Genomic DNA, 13,925 nt, shown 5'->3' with positions numbered 1-13,925 from the left:
AGCCAGAGTAACACTTACAATGGCTTCTCTTCCAGCTCCTAAACCATTACCTCTGCAATGTGCACTGCAAGGATTGGTCCTTGGTCCCCTCTTATTTCTCATCTAGTTGCCGCTGCTTGACAACATCCAAAAGGCACAGCATTGATTTTCATACATAAACTGATAACATCCAGTCCCACCTCACCACCACTAGTCTTGATGCCTCCATTGTTGCTAAATTGACTGCTTGTCAGACATCCAGGTGAGCAGAAATTTCCTCCAATTTGATATAAGTAAGGCTGATGGCATGGCCTCTGTTCCTGCACCAAACTTTGTTTCCTAGCTACCAACTCCACGCCTATTTTGGCAACTAAATTCATCCATATGCAATCTCGATGTCATCCTTGACTCCCAGATGATCTTCCAACCGTATGTTGGTGCCGTCACTACGACCACCTATTTCCATTTCTGTAACATTGCCCCACTTTGCCCTTGTTTTAACTCTGCTCCCTGTGTTGCAACAAAACCCTATCACCTATGTTTGCTGACCTACTTTGGCTTCCAGCCAGGTAAAGTCTCTATTTTAAAATTCTCATCTTTGAGCACCGCAGTCACTTTCACAGTCACTGGCTGTGGATGCCCTCCCTCTCTCCGTGGCGCCGAATCCTGCAGCAGGTGGCATATGTGACTGACCAGTTCTCTCGACATGCGCAGTCTTCAGTGACACTGGTGCTCAGTCATCTGCAGAAATGACAAGCACCATCTACAGTCTCTGGTCTAGTGCGGCGCCTACGAGCAACAGCTCTCTGTGGATCTTCTGCTGCATGTTCAGGAGGCCCTGCCGCCCCTTCATCTTGAGGGTGGTGCTCCTCCAGTGAGCCAGGCCCTCCTGTCAAACTCTTCTTCTTCCCTGTTACCTGTAAGTCATAAGGTATGCCACTAGGTCACAAGGATCCTGATGTTCTCCTCCTGCAGGGTGAAAGAGTGGATTAGCATAGGTGTACTGAGGACCTCTCTTGGTTAAGTCTGAAGACCCTTCACACATACAGGAAAGTGCTGGCCTCCACTTGGATGGCCAGTGTGTAGTGCGCTACGTGGTTGCCTGAGACCCCACCCACCTTTCTTTCACTCCGTTTGGCTGATTGGCGGCAGCTTCGGCTACTGGACTGCATGCTGTGCTCTCAGCTGAGGTGCTGGCCTCACTGTAAGACTGTGTGGTTAGATTGACATAGCAAGGGGTTGCGAGCGCCTCCACTGCACCATGGCCACCTTTCGCAAGGGGAATGTACAACTTGCCCAGTTGTCCAGTTGTCCTGCAGCCCCCTAAAACACACACTAACTTGCAGTCTGCACCCAAGGGGTGAAAGGTTCCGGAGCATTGGGTGGCACATTAGTGATTTTGCGTTGATTGAATGGGCAGAAATGCTTCAGAGACGCGACTCCAAGCACATCAGTGTAGCTACTGCTGAACAGTCTCAGCTGCGGAAGAATACACACTTTTGACAAAATTTTCCAAGTGTTTGGCCGCGTCCCTCCTCCTCCACCCACCGCTCCCCCTGCCAAACCCACCACGATCCCCACCCCATCTGCATGTGCTTGTGTACTTACTTCAGTCTTTGCTGCCTTATCCCACCCCTACCCACAATGGAGCCCCTGACCAGGCACCGCACTGAAAGCCAGCTGGGAAAAAGTGATCTGCCTGTGCCCTCCCCATGAATGTGTGGCACTTGTTCCTTGATGTTCTACGGTGATCCTCACAAGTGCTGCGCAATGTTGGGCACACTCACGAGTTCCCTTCAAAGTTTAGCTTGCCAGGTGCACTTGTAAATCATGCCATTCTGAATTGATGCTGGCGTGGGAGGTAAATTTGACGTGGGAGATGATTCTAGTGTGCTCAATATTGAGATGCCAATGCAGTAAAATCATGTTCCTGATTTGATGGGAAACATGGCCTGCCATTGACTGGCAGAGCGGACGATCGCAAACCGGTTTCACGATGATGTAAAATTGACTATGGCTATGACTATGACTTCTTGCTATATTATCTGCTGATGCCTGCCACCAAGGAGAGCAGTAAATTCCTGGGCATTCTGCAGTGAGTATCCCATCTCCGGACTCCCCAAATCCTTTTCGCCATTTACGAGGCACGAGTCAGGATGCAATAGAATATTCTCCACTTGTCTGGTTGAGTGCAGCTCCAACATCACAAGTCGTTCAACACAATCCAAGGTAAAGCAGCCTGCTTGATCCTCCACCGTAAACATTCACCCCTCCATCATTGGTGTACAGTGGCAGCAGTGTGCACCATCTTCAAGGTGCATTGCAGTAACTCACCTAGTCCTCTTTGACAGCACCTTCCAAACCTGCAACCTCTACCAGTTAGAAGAACAAAATCACGGAATGGATCGGAAAACCTGAACCTCCAAGTTCCCCTCCAAGTCACATACCATGCTGACTTGAAACTACATCTTCATTCCTTCACTGTCGCTGGGTCAAAATCCTTGAACTCTCTCCCTAACGGCAATGTGGGAGAACCTATACCACATGGACTGCACCAATACAAGGGGGTGGTTTATCACCACTTTTTCTAGTGCATTTAGTGTTGGGCATTATCTTGCCAGGGATGCTCATCCCTAACAAAGAATGAAAAAAATCTCAGGTAATGTGACTTTTTGGAACTTTTACTACTGCAGGAGGTCTCAAAGGACTGTTTTCGAAGATACTTTGTTGAGTTCCTGGATTTGCCAGGGAGTGCTGCTGCATCCTCACAGGAGGTGCCAGAGGAGTCCAAACGAAGACTGTAAGAAGTATAGACACAGCAGTGCCTCTGGACCTGCAACATGACTATCAAGTGGAGCAGAGGCTGCAGAGATGGCAAGCTCCACATAACGCTCTTTGCTAAGTTGGAGCCAGACTCTCCATGCTCCTCAATAGTGACAGAAGGCTGCTAGGCATGTCAGGCAATGCATCCAATATCTTGATGTGCCTGTCCATCAGAGTTCTCCTGTATGCCATGCGTTGGGGACCTCATCTGAGTCCTCTGCAGCAGTATTACTTTATAACCTCTAGTGGATCCTAGTCACCAGTTTGTTGGATCCTGTGCGCACGCTTGTTATAAGAGGTGGCCGATTTGGTGCTAATGATAGAGTTGAGTAGCATACACTTCATTAGGTTGAAACTCTGTTTACTTACAAAAGATGCTCAGCAGCAACTAAACATCTGCTAATGCTTCAAACTCTATCTCTACTCTACTGCTGCGACTAACTACTGACTACATTCTACGAACTACAGAGGTAGTGCGCACTAGTCTGCTATTGGATACTAAGATTATGTAACCTTCCATCACCATCCTGACTTGGAAACATATCACTGTTCCTTTACTGTTGCTGGGTAAGAATCCTGGAACTCCCTTCCTAACAGCACTTTAGGTATACCATGGACTGCAGCGGTTCAAGAAGGCAGCTCACCACCACCTTCCCAAGGGTAACTAAGTATGGGCAATAAATGCTGGCCCAGCCAGCAAAGCCCACATCCCATGAATGAATGAATTTAAAAAAAACATTCCTAAAAGTATATTACACATCAGTTTACACATCCCTCCCCCTTTATTCAGATATACGTTTTATATTCACAATTACAGTTTTCTCAAAATAGCAAATTATTTACACTGGTAAGTAATTTACTAATTCAATCTTTCTGGGGGTTTCCTTCTATGTGTAGAGCTTCTCAGCTCTACAACTTTAGATTCCTTGTCAGGAAGCTAGTTTTCTGGAGTTGCCTGAACATCAAGTGTTTTGGTGGACTCCTGCAGATCTGTATCCTCCACTGTTGAAGGAACAACAGATGTTTCAGACACATATGTACTAGGTGGAGTTCTCTCAACAGCAAGCACTGAACCAGTCACAACACTGGTGGAATCATTTTTTGGTGCCTAGTTTCTCTCTTCCTTAGATGATTTACATGTCTCCATATGACTCGGCCTTCCACCTTCACGTGGTAAGAAAGATGTCCAGTCACTGCACTTATTTCACCTGGTAACCACTTTGGACCTTCTCCAATGTTCTTCATATATACCATCTCTCCCAGAGTAAATTTCCTTGTGCGACTATGCCAGTCGTGTTTAGTTTTCTGACTTCCCTGATTACTTTCCAACTCCACCCCCCCCATCGCCCCACCGCTATATTTGGCATTATTAAGCTCAATCTCGTTCTGAGACAACGTTTCATCAATAAGTCCACAGTCATGACACCAGATGTTGTGTGAGTGGTGGTCATATAATGGAAAAGAAGGCATGCTCGTTTGGTTGTTAAGGAACCTTCAGTTAATTTATTCATGCCTGCCTCGAACGTTTGAACTGACCGTTTGGCCAGTCCATTTGAGGATGGGTACTACAGTGAAGTAGTTATGTAAGTGATACTGCTGATGCTGATAAATCACTGAAACTCAGCGTTCGTAAATGCTGTGCCGTTATCAGAAACGACTACTTCTGGTAGTCCATTAATGGCAAAGCTTTGACGTAGCTTTGCAATTGTAACAGAAGATGTTGGTGACTTCACCCCATATATATCCATTCATTTTAAGCGGGTATCAAAAATGAGCAGAAACATTGTTCCCATGAAAGGTTCCACATAGTGAATGGAGGTACTACCCCTGGAGGTAGTATCACTTGTGCTCCCCACAATAAGATACCATCCTGGCTGGTTATTTCATGCCTTCTGTTGAAATATGCTTCATTTTGTCAGATACAGGCTCTTGTGGCCAACCACGAAGTACTTCTTGTACTTGCGATAGGTCTGGGTACCTATTTGGACAATCTCTGATCTGCTAAGTGCATACTGGTGATGAATCAAAGAAATGTAACAAGAAAATAAGTTCTTGTGGAAATGGGACTTCCACATCCATTTCTTATAAAGGAAAAAGAGTAAGTGCATTGGCATTTGCAATTTGTCTTCCAGGCCTATGAATGAAAGTATACTCGTATGCTGCAGGGATTAAAGCCCATCGTTGTTTTAATGACAAGGCTATAGGTGGTATAGCCCTATCTTCACTGAACAATCCTAGCAATGGCTTGTGGTCTGAAACGATAGTAAATTGTTGGCCGTGTACATACTAGTGAAATGTCTTAACATCAAAGATGATTGACAAGCCTTCTTTTCGTATCTACGAATAACCTTTTGCTGCATTGGTAAGCGTTCTTGATACACAACCAATTGACCATTCCTGCCGTCGTCCATCCATTGGGAGAGCACTGCTCCCAATCCGTAGGGGGATGCGTCACAAGACAACACTAATTCTTTCCTCTGGTCATATTGTACTAATAGGTTGGATGAGGGTGTTCTGGGTTTTGAGAAGGGCTACAAGGCACGATTATCTTCAATGTTCTTAGCTGTGCTAGATGCCAAGCACCTCATCGCAGCTGGGCCCTAACAGGGATGGCCGTTTCTTTTGTAGGGTTCAGAGGATGCAGTTGCCTGGTTCTGCTCCCTTGTACTGTGTGCTTTAAGAGAGAGGGAAGAATTTTGAGTGGTTTTGTGGCAGTGTGTTTGTGCCTGCTACAGCTGAATAGCTGGAGGTATGTGGAGTCAGCCAGATGTGGGTTTGAGGTTGGCAGCATTGGTAGGCGTATGAGGGTGAAGTGGAGTTTCTGGATTTGAGGTGTGAGTCCTGAGTGCTATGGTGTGCTGCTGGGTGAGTGATGGGGATGTGTATAATGGGCAGCGTGAGTGGTTGGTGTTATGATGAGTAAGAGATGTCATACGAAGAGGCATTCACAGACTACCCGTGTGAGGTCATTAGACTTCTTTTGGCACTGCTGGCAGGTCCTCAGGCCTAGACCCTGGGAATTGACTTCCCTGCCTACCTGCTCCCACTCCCTTCTAAGGCTGGTCCTTGAGGGGCTCTTGACCCCTACCACTAGACCGTGGCATCTCTCCTTGTCCACCTCAAGGTATCAATGCTCCCATTACTACAACCATCATTCTGGAACCCTCTTTCTGCCCTGGTGTTCACTGTAAAATAATTTCCATTGTAGCAACATTTTTATACAGCTTTCCTTTAAAGCTTCAGCTTGCCTTTAAGAGCAGAGGCTGGCCGTATGATGTGATTGCCAAGCAAATCTCTTACTAATCACAGCACTAGCCTGTCACGCTGCTCACTGCACCAGGGGCCCCCTGCTGTAGCAGAAGATGTGCTGCCACATCGGCCAATGTCCTGATCATGCAGGTAATGTCAGTACATGAAAACACAATCGTCCCCATGTCGATCTGCATGGGCGTGGGAAAGTTGCAAATTTTGACCCCGCATGAGCGTAACCCAATTTTTAAGTCAGTAACGCCATAAGAAATTCACACCTGGGGGGAAATAAATAATTTTAAGAAGATAAAATGTATCTCATAGCAAAGATTATCTAACTGGAGTCACTGTATTAGTGGAGTTTAATTTGTGTAATTACATTGGAGTACCTAATATTCTGAACAATAGCACACTTTATACAAATTAATTCTGAACATGGATGAATTCTGGAAAATTTGATGGGATTGAACAGAAACAAACAGACCACTGGAAGGCAATTCATCACATTCTGATGAAATGACTAGATTTCTATAAATATAAAAGGAAAACAATGGTGTAATTCGATAATTAAAATAAATACTTACAATAAGCTAGTAATGCAAATGGTTGCAACTCTTGCTGGCAAATGAACATGAATTATATTAACTTTACCTTTCAGTAGCTATCAAGATGTAAACATTGCTCAAAAGGAGAATTGAATGGCAATACCTTTTCGACAGGCTTTCATTGGCTGGTTCACTAGCCAAACGCTTGCTCTGTCCCTGGTTAGTTGGAACACCAGTGATAGGTGTGAGATCCTTGAATGAGACAATTTGGAATGAATTAGATATTCTCCTCACTGCTGTGGATTTGAAACAAATTCTTTGTTTCCGCCTGAAACACATATATGCCCAGTACAGCAAAGTTAAAGTTATGATGGACCGCCTATTGAACTAGCAATTTTAACACTCAACCTCAGAACAACACCCCAGGTTGTCAGCATTTCTATATCAAATCATATATCCCTGTGCATTTTCAGATGGAGAACCTGATGCTCTGGGCTCTAACTCATCAGGAATCATGTTGAGACTACTCAAGTTAATTTCAGGTAGGACGCAACATAAGAACCTGCTGAACCCATCAGTCTAAGCTGGTTAAAACACAAAATTCAGAGGTAAAGTGATAATGGATGCAATTTTCATGCTGAATGTACATTGGGTGGGCTGTGGGCAGATCCATCTTCTTTTGTGATTGTGCTCCATTTATTTACATTGAATAGGTGAGCTGCCAGCACGAATCACAGTGTTTATCAGCAGCTCGATGATTGGGAGGGTGGGAAAACTGAATGGGGCAGCTGATCATAAATCAGCCGAGTGCAGCACCTCAAAGGGGACAGGTGGAAGTGCAGGGAAGTGAAATGAAGCAGTAGTTTACAGCAGGTGGAAAATATTTCCAATACTGCCAACAGCAAGGAGGTGACATACTGGAAACTGTTAAGATTCAAACCATGTAAATGACCACAATAAAAATAAATAGCAGACTGACTTCCAGCTTTCCCTAACGAAAGCTGAGGTTCATTCTTTCGACCTGTAGCATCCAGAGTTTGTGGGTGGGTTGAGGAACTGGTGGTCGTGATGCAGATAATGATGAAAATGTCACTGAGGTCCGGACCCAATTTGCCAATACAAACAAGACTATTCCTGGCAGCAGCTCTGGCTGCCTAAATTGAGGTTCTGTGAGAATTGGAATGGAAGGAACTCCAGCAGCAAGTTGGCAGCTGAGTTTGTGATTTTACCACCCAGTTTCCACCGAATCCAGGGCAGTAGACAGATAAAAATTATTCCCATATTTTTTTCACAACTCCTGCCACCCACGGCCTGAAAATTTCTTTGTGGTTTGGGAACAGAAAGTGCAAATGGTTCTAATATTGACATTTTTGAACCAACCAGGATGCTTCACAAAAACAGAATTACCTGGAAAAACTCAGCATGTCTGGCAGCATCGGTGGAGAAGAAAAGAGTTGACGTTTTGAGTCCTCATGACCCTTCAGCAGAACTGGGTGAATCCAAGGAGAGGTGTGAAATATAAGCTGTTTAAGGTGGGGGGAGGGGTTGGGTGGGGGGAGAGAAGTGGAGGGGGGTGGTGTGGTTGTAGGGACCAGCAAGCAGTGATAGGAGCAGATAATCAAAAGATGTCACAGACAAAAGAACAAAAGAACACAGAGGTGTTGAAGTTGGTGATATTATCTAAACGAATATGCTAATTAAGAATGGATGGTAGGGCACTCAAGGTATAGCTCTAGTTGGGGTGGGGGGCATAAAAGATTTAAAAATAATGGAAATAGGTGGGAAAAGAAAAAGCTATATAAATTATTAGAAAAACAAAAGGAAGGGGAAAGAAACAGAAAGGCGGTGGGGATGGAGGAAGGAGGTCAAGATTCTAAAGTTGTTGAATTCAATATTTAGTCCGGAAGGCTGTACAGTGCCTTGTCGGAAGATGAGGTGCTGTTCCTCCAGTTTGCGTTGGGCTTCACTGAAACAATGCAGCAAGCCAAGGACAGACATGTGGGCAAAAGAGCAGGGTGGAGTGTTAAAATGGCAAGCGACAGGGAGGTTTGGGTCATTCTTGCAGACAGACCACAGGTGTTCTGCAAAGCGGTCGTCCAGTTTAACTTTGGTCTCTCCAATGTAGAGGAGACCGCATTGGGAGCAACGAATGCAGTAGACTATGTTGGGGGAAATGCAAGTGAAATGCTCCTTCACTTGAAAGGAATGTTTGGGCCCTTGGACGGTGAGGAGAGAGGAAGTGAAGGGGCAGGTGTTGCATCTTTTGCGTTGTCATGGGGAAGTGCCATAGGTGGGGGTTGAGGAGTAGGGGGTGATGGAGGAGTGGAGCAGGGTGACCCAGAGGGAATGACCCCTACAGAATGCCGCCGGGGGGGTGAAGCGAAGATGTGTTTGGTCGTGGCATCATGCTGGAGTTGGCGGAAATGGTGCAAGATGATCCTTTGAATGCGAAGGCTGGTGGGGTGATAAGTGAGGAAACAGGGGACCCTATCATGTATCTGGGAGGGAGGATAATGCGTGAGGGTGGATACGCGGGATATGGGCAGGACATGGTTGAGGGCCCTGTCAACGACTGTGGGTGGAAAACCTCAGTTAAGGGAGAAGGAGGACATGTCAGAGGAACTGTTTTTGAATGTAGCATCATCAGAACAGATGCGACGAAGGCGAGATGGAGTCCTTACAGGAAGCGGGGTGTGAGGAGCTTTAGTCGAGGTAGCTGTGGGAGTCAGTAGGCTTGTAATAGATATTGGTGGACAGTCTAACAGAGATTGAGACAGAATGGTCAAGGAAGGGAAGGGAAGTGTCAGAGATGGACCACGTGAAAATGATGGAGGGGTGGAGATTGGAAGCAAAATGAATAAATTTTTCCAAGTCCTGTCCAGAGTGTAAAGCAGCACCGAAGTAATCATCGATGTACCGGAGAAAGAGTTGTGGAAGGCGGCCGGAGTAGGACTGGAACAAGGAATGTTCCACATACCCCATAAAGAGACAGGCATAGCTGGGGCCCATGCGGCTACCCATAGCCACACCTTTTATTTGGAGGAAGTGAGAGGAGTCGAAGGAGAAATTGTTCAGTGTGAGAACAAGTTCAGCCAGATGGAGGAAAGTAGTTCTGGATGTGGATTGTTCTGGCCTCTGTTCGAGGAAGAAGCTAAGGGCCCTCAGACCATCCTGGTGGGGGATGGAGGTGTAGAGGGATTGGACATCTATGGTGAAGAGGAAGCAGTTGGGGCCAGGGAACTGGAAATTGTTGATGTGATGTAATGTGTCAAAGGAATCACGGATGTGGGTGGGAGGGGACTAGACAAGGGGAGAGAGAATGGAGGCACGATAACGAGTAATGAGTTCCGTGGGGCAGGAGCAAGCTCACACGATCCGTCCACCGGGACAGTTGGGTTTGTGGATTTTGGGTAGGAGGTAGAAGCGGACCGTCCGAGGTTGGGCGACTATAGGTTGGAAGCTGTGGGAGGAAGATCTCCAGAGGAAATGAGGTCAGTGACAGTCCTGGAAATAATGGCTTGATGTTTAGTGGTGGGGTCATTGTCCAGGGAGAGTTAGGTGGGTAAAAGGATCCGTTGAACGGGGAGAGGACTCCTGCCCAAAGAAGTGAGCCTGGAGACGAAGACGGTGGAAGAAGAGTTCAGCATCGTGCCGAGCCTGAAATTCATTGAGCTGAGGGCGTAAGGCTATGAAACTAAATCCTTTGCTGAGCACTGAACGTTCAGTGTCGGAGAGGGAAATGTCAGGGGGTATAGTAAATACACGGCTGGGGCTGGGATTGGAAGATGGGGTGGGGACGGAGCGACAGTTAGAAGTGGAGGGTCCTAGATGGGTGTTGATGTTGATGAGTTGTTGGAGCTTGCGTTCCTTAGCACTTGAGAGAAAGAGAAAAAGTTTCTTGTTGCGATGTTGGATGAGCGAAGAATAAAGTGAAACTGGGGGCATGCGCAGTTTTGAAAAAGGGTACGGTGGTGCTGCTGGAGGGAGAGGTTGAGTCTGTTCATATGATAGCGCATGGCACTGAGTGTGGATCTGAGAAAGTGACAGGAACATCAGTCCGAGAAACCTTTTATGTCCCGGAGTTACCTGTAATCCTGGGTGGGTTCGAAACAAGAGGGATGGAATTTCTGTTGAAATCCACATGGGGGCAGTCGGAGATGGAGACAGTCACTGAGAAAGAAGATATGGCTATGAAAGCGGGTTTTACTAAACACCTTGTCAAACACCCGGAGATAAATGGAAAGCAATGAAGGTGAACAAGGCAAAAGAGAGATATGGAAATTTTGTCGCAGAGACAAACAAAACATCTTCAAGATAGGCATTTCCTGAAGAGCAGTGGCAGTCAATTGAACAAACAGATAAAAACAAAAAACTGCGGAAGCTGGAAATCCAAAAAGAAAACAGAATTACCTGGAAAAACTCAGCAGGTTTGGCAGCATCGGCGGAGAAGAAAAGAGTTGACGTTTCAAGTCCTCATGACCCTTCAGCAGAACTGGGTGAATCCAAGGAGAGGGGTTAAATATGAGATGGTTTAAGGTGGGGGGGTGGTGGCGGTTGGGTCAGGGGAGAGAAGTGGAGGGGGGTGGTGTGGTCGTAGGGACAAGCAAGCAGTGATAGGAGCAGATAATCAAAAGATGTCACAGACAAAAGAACAAAAGAACACAGAGGTGTTGAAGTTGGTGATATTATCTAAACGATAGGGCCCTCAACCGTGTCCAGCCCATCTCCCGCGCATCCACCCTCACGCATTACCCTCCCTCCCAGAAGCATGATAGGGTCCCCCTTTTCCTCACTTATCACCCCACCAGCCTCCGCATTCAAAGGATCATCCTCCGCCATTTCCGCCAACTCCAGCATGATGCCACCTCCAAACACATCTTCCCTTCACCATCCCTGGCAGCATTCTGTAGGGATCGTTCCCTCCGGGACACCCTAGTCCACTTCTCCATCAACCCCTACACCTCAACGCCCACCTATGGCATCTCCCCATGCCCACGCAAAAGTTGCAACACCTGCCTCTTCACTTCCTCTCTCCTCACCGTCCAAAGGCCCAAACACTCCTTTCAAGTGAAGCAGCATTTCACTTGCATTTCCCCCACTTAGTCTACTGCATTCGTTGTTCCCAATGCGATCTTCTCTACACTGGAGTGACCAAACGTAAACTGGGCGACCGCTTTGCAGAACACCTGTGGTCTGTCCGCAAGAATGACCCAAACCTCCCTGTCGCTTGCCATTTTAACACTCCACCCTGCTCTCTTGCTCACATGTCTGTCCCTGGCTTGCTCTATTGTACCAGTGAAAACCAACGCAAACTGGAGGAACAGCACCTCATCTTCCGGCTAGGCACTTTAAAGCCTTCCGGAATAAATATTGAATTCAAGAACTTAAGATCTTGACCTCCCTCCTCCATCCCCACCCCCTTTCTGTTTCTTTCCCCTTCCTTTTGTTTTTACAATAATTTATAGAGATTTTTCTTTTCCCACCTATTTCCATTATTTTTGAAATCTTTTATGCCCCCCCAACCCCCACTAGAGCTATACCTTGAGTGACCTACCATCCATTCTTAATTAGTACATTCGTTTAAATAATATCACCAATTTCAACACCTCTGTGTTCTTTTGTTCTTTTGTCTGTGACATCTTTTGATTATCTGCTCCTATCACTGCTTGCTTGTCCCTACAACCACACCAGCCCCCTCCACTTCTCTCCCCCCACCCAACCTCACCACCCAGCACCAGAACCCCCCCACCTCCCCCACCCCCCAGCCATCTTAAACCAGCTTATATTTCACCCCTCTCCTTGGATTCACCCAGTTCTGTTGAAGGGTCATGAGGACTCGAAACGTCAACTCTTTTCTCCTCCGCCGATGCTGCCAGACCTGCTGAGTTTTTCCAGGTGATTCTGTTTTTGTTTTGGATTTCCAGCATCCACATTTTTTTGGTTTTAATCTTTGTTTAATTGACTGCCACTGCTCTTCAGGAAATGCCTACCTTGAAGATGTTTTGCACGTCTCTGCGACAAGATTTCCGTATCTCTCTTTTGCCTTGTTCACCTTTATTGCTTTCAATTTCTCTCCTGGTGTTTGACAAGGTGTTTACTAAAACCTGCTTTCACAGCCACATCTCCTTTCTCAGTCACTCTCTCCAACTCCGACTTACCCCACGTGGATTTCAACTGAAATTCCATCCCTCTTGTTTCGAACCCACCCATGATTACAGGTATCTCCGGGACATAAAATGTTTCTTGGACTGCTGTTCCTGTTACATCCTGAGATCCACACTCAGTGCCATGCGATGCCATATGAACACACTTGACATCTCCCTCCAGCAGCACCGCTGTATCCTTTTTCAAAGCTGTGCGTGACCCCAGTTTCATTTTATTCTTCATCTCAACCGACACCTCAAGAACAACTTTTTCTCTTTCTCTCAAGTGCTACGGAACGCAAGCTCCAACAACTCATCGACACCAACACCCATCTAGGACCCTCCACCTCTACCTGTCCCTCCATCCCCACCCCATCTTCCAATCCCAGCCCCAGTCGTGTACTTACTATACACCCTGACATTCCCCTCTCCGACGCTGAACGTTCAGTGCTCAGCAAAGGACTAAGTTTCATACCCTTACGCCCTCATCTCAATGAATTTCGGGCTCGGCATGATGCTGAACTCTTCTTCTGCCGTAACAAAAACAAAAAAACTGCGGATGCTGGAAATCCAAAACAAAAACAAAAACAGAATTACCTGGAAAAACTCCGCAGGTTTGGCAGCATCGGCAGAGAAGAAAAGAGTTGACGTTTTGAGTCCTCATGACCCTTGATTGAAGGGTCATGAGGACTCGAAACGTCAACTCTTTTCTTCTCCGCCGATGCTGCCAGACCTGCTGTCTTCTTCTGCCGTCTTCGTCTCCGGGTTCACTTCTTTGGGCAGGAGTCCTCTTACCATTCAACGGATCCTTTTACCCAACTCCAGTATTCTCCCTCCACCTGGACCCCTCCCTCTGGATTCTTACCTTCTCTAGATCTTTTCATTGAGAACTGTTGGCGCGACATTAGTCGTCTCAATTTCTCTGCTCCTCTCACCCATTCTAATCTATCTCTCTCTGAACCTCCTGCACTCCGTTCTCCCAGGTCCAACCGCAACATTGTCATCAAACCCGCTGACAAGGGTGTAGCTGATGTTGTCTGGTGCACTGACCTCTACCTCGCGGAGGCTGAGTCTCAAATTGCAGACACTTCCTCCTACCTCTCCCTGGACCATGACCCCACCACTGAACATCAAGCCATTGTTTCCAGGACTGTCACTGACCTCATCTCCTCTGGAGATCTTCCTC

The sequence above is a fragment of the Carcharodon carcharias genome, chromosome 5, assembly GCF_017639515.1.
Source record: "Carcharodon carcharias isolate sCarCar2 chromosome 5, sCarCar2.pri, whole genome shotgun sequence".
Taxonomy (NCBI): Eukaryota; Metazoa; Chordata; class Chondrichthyes; order Lamniformes; family Lamnidae; genus Carcharodon; species Carcharodon carcharias.
The sequence above is the reverse complement of the archived record's forward strand: the minus strand, read 5'-3'. Positions refer to the sequence as shown.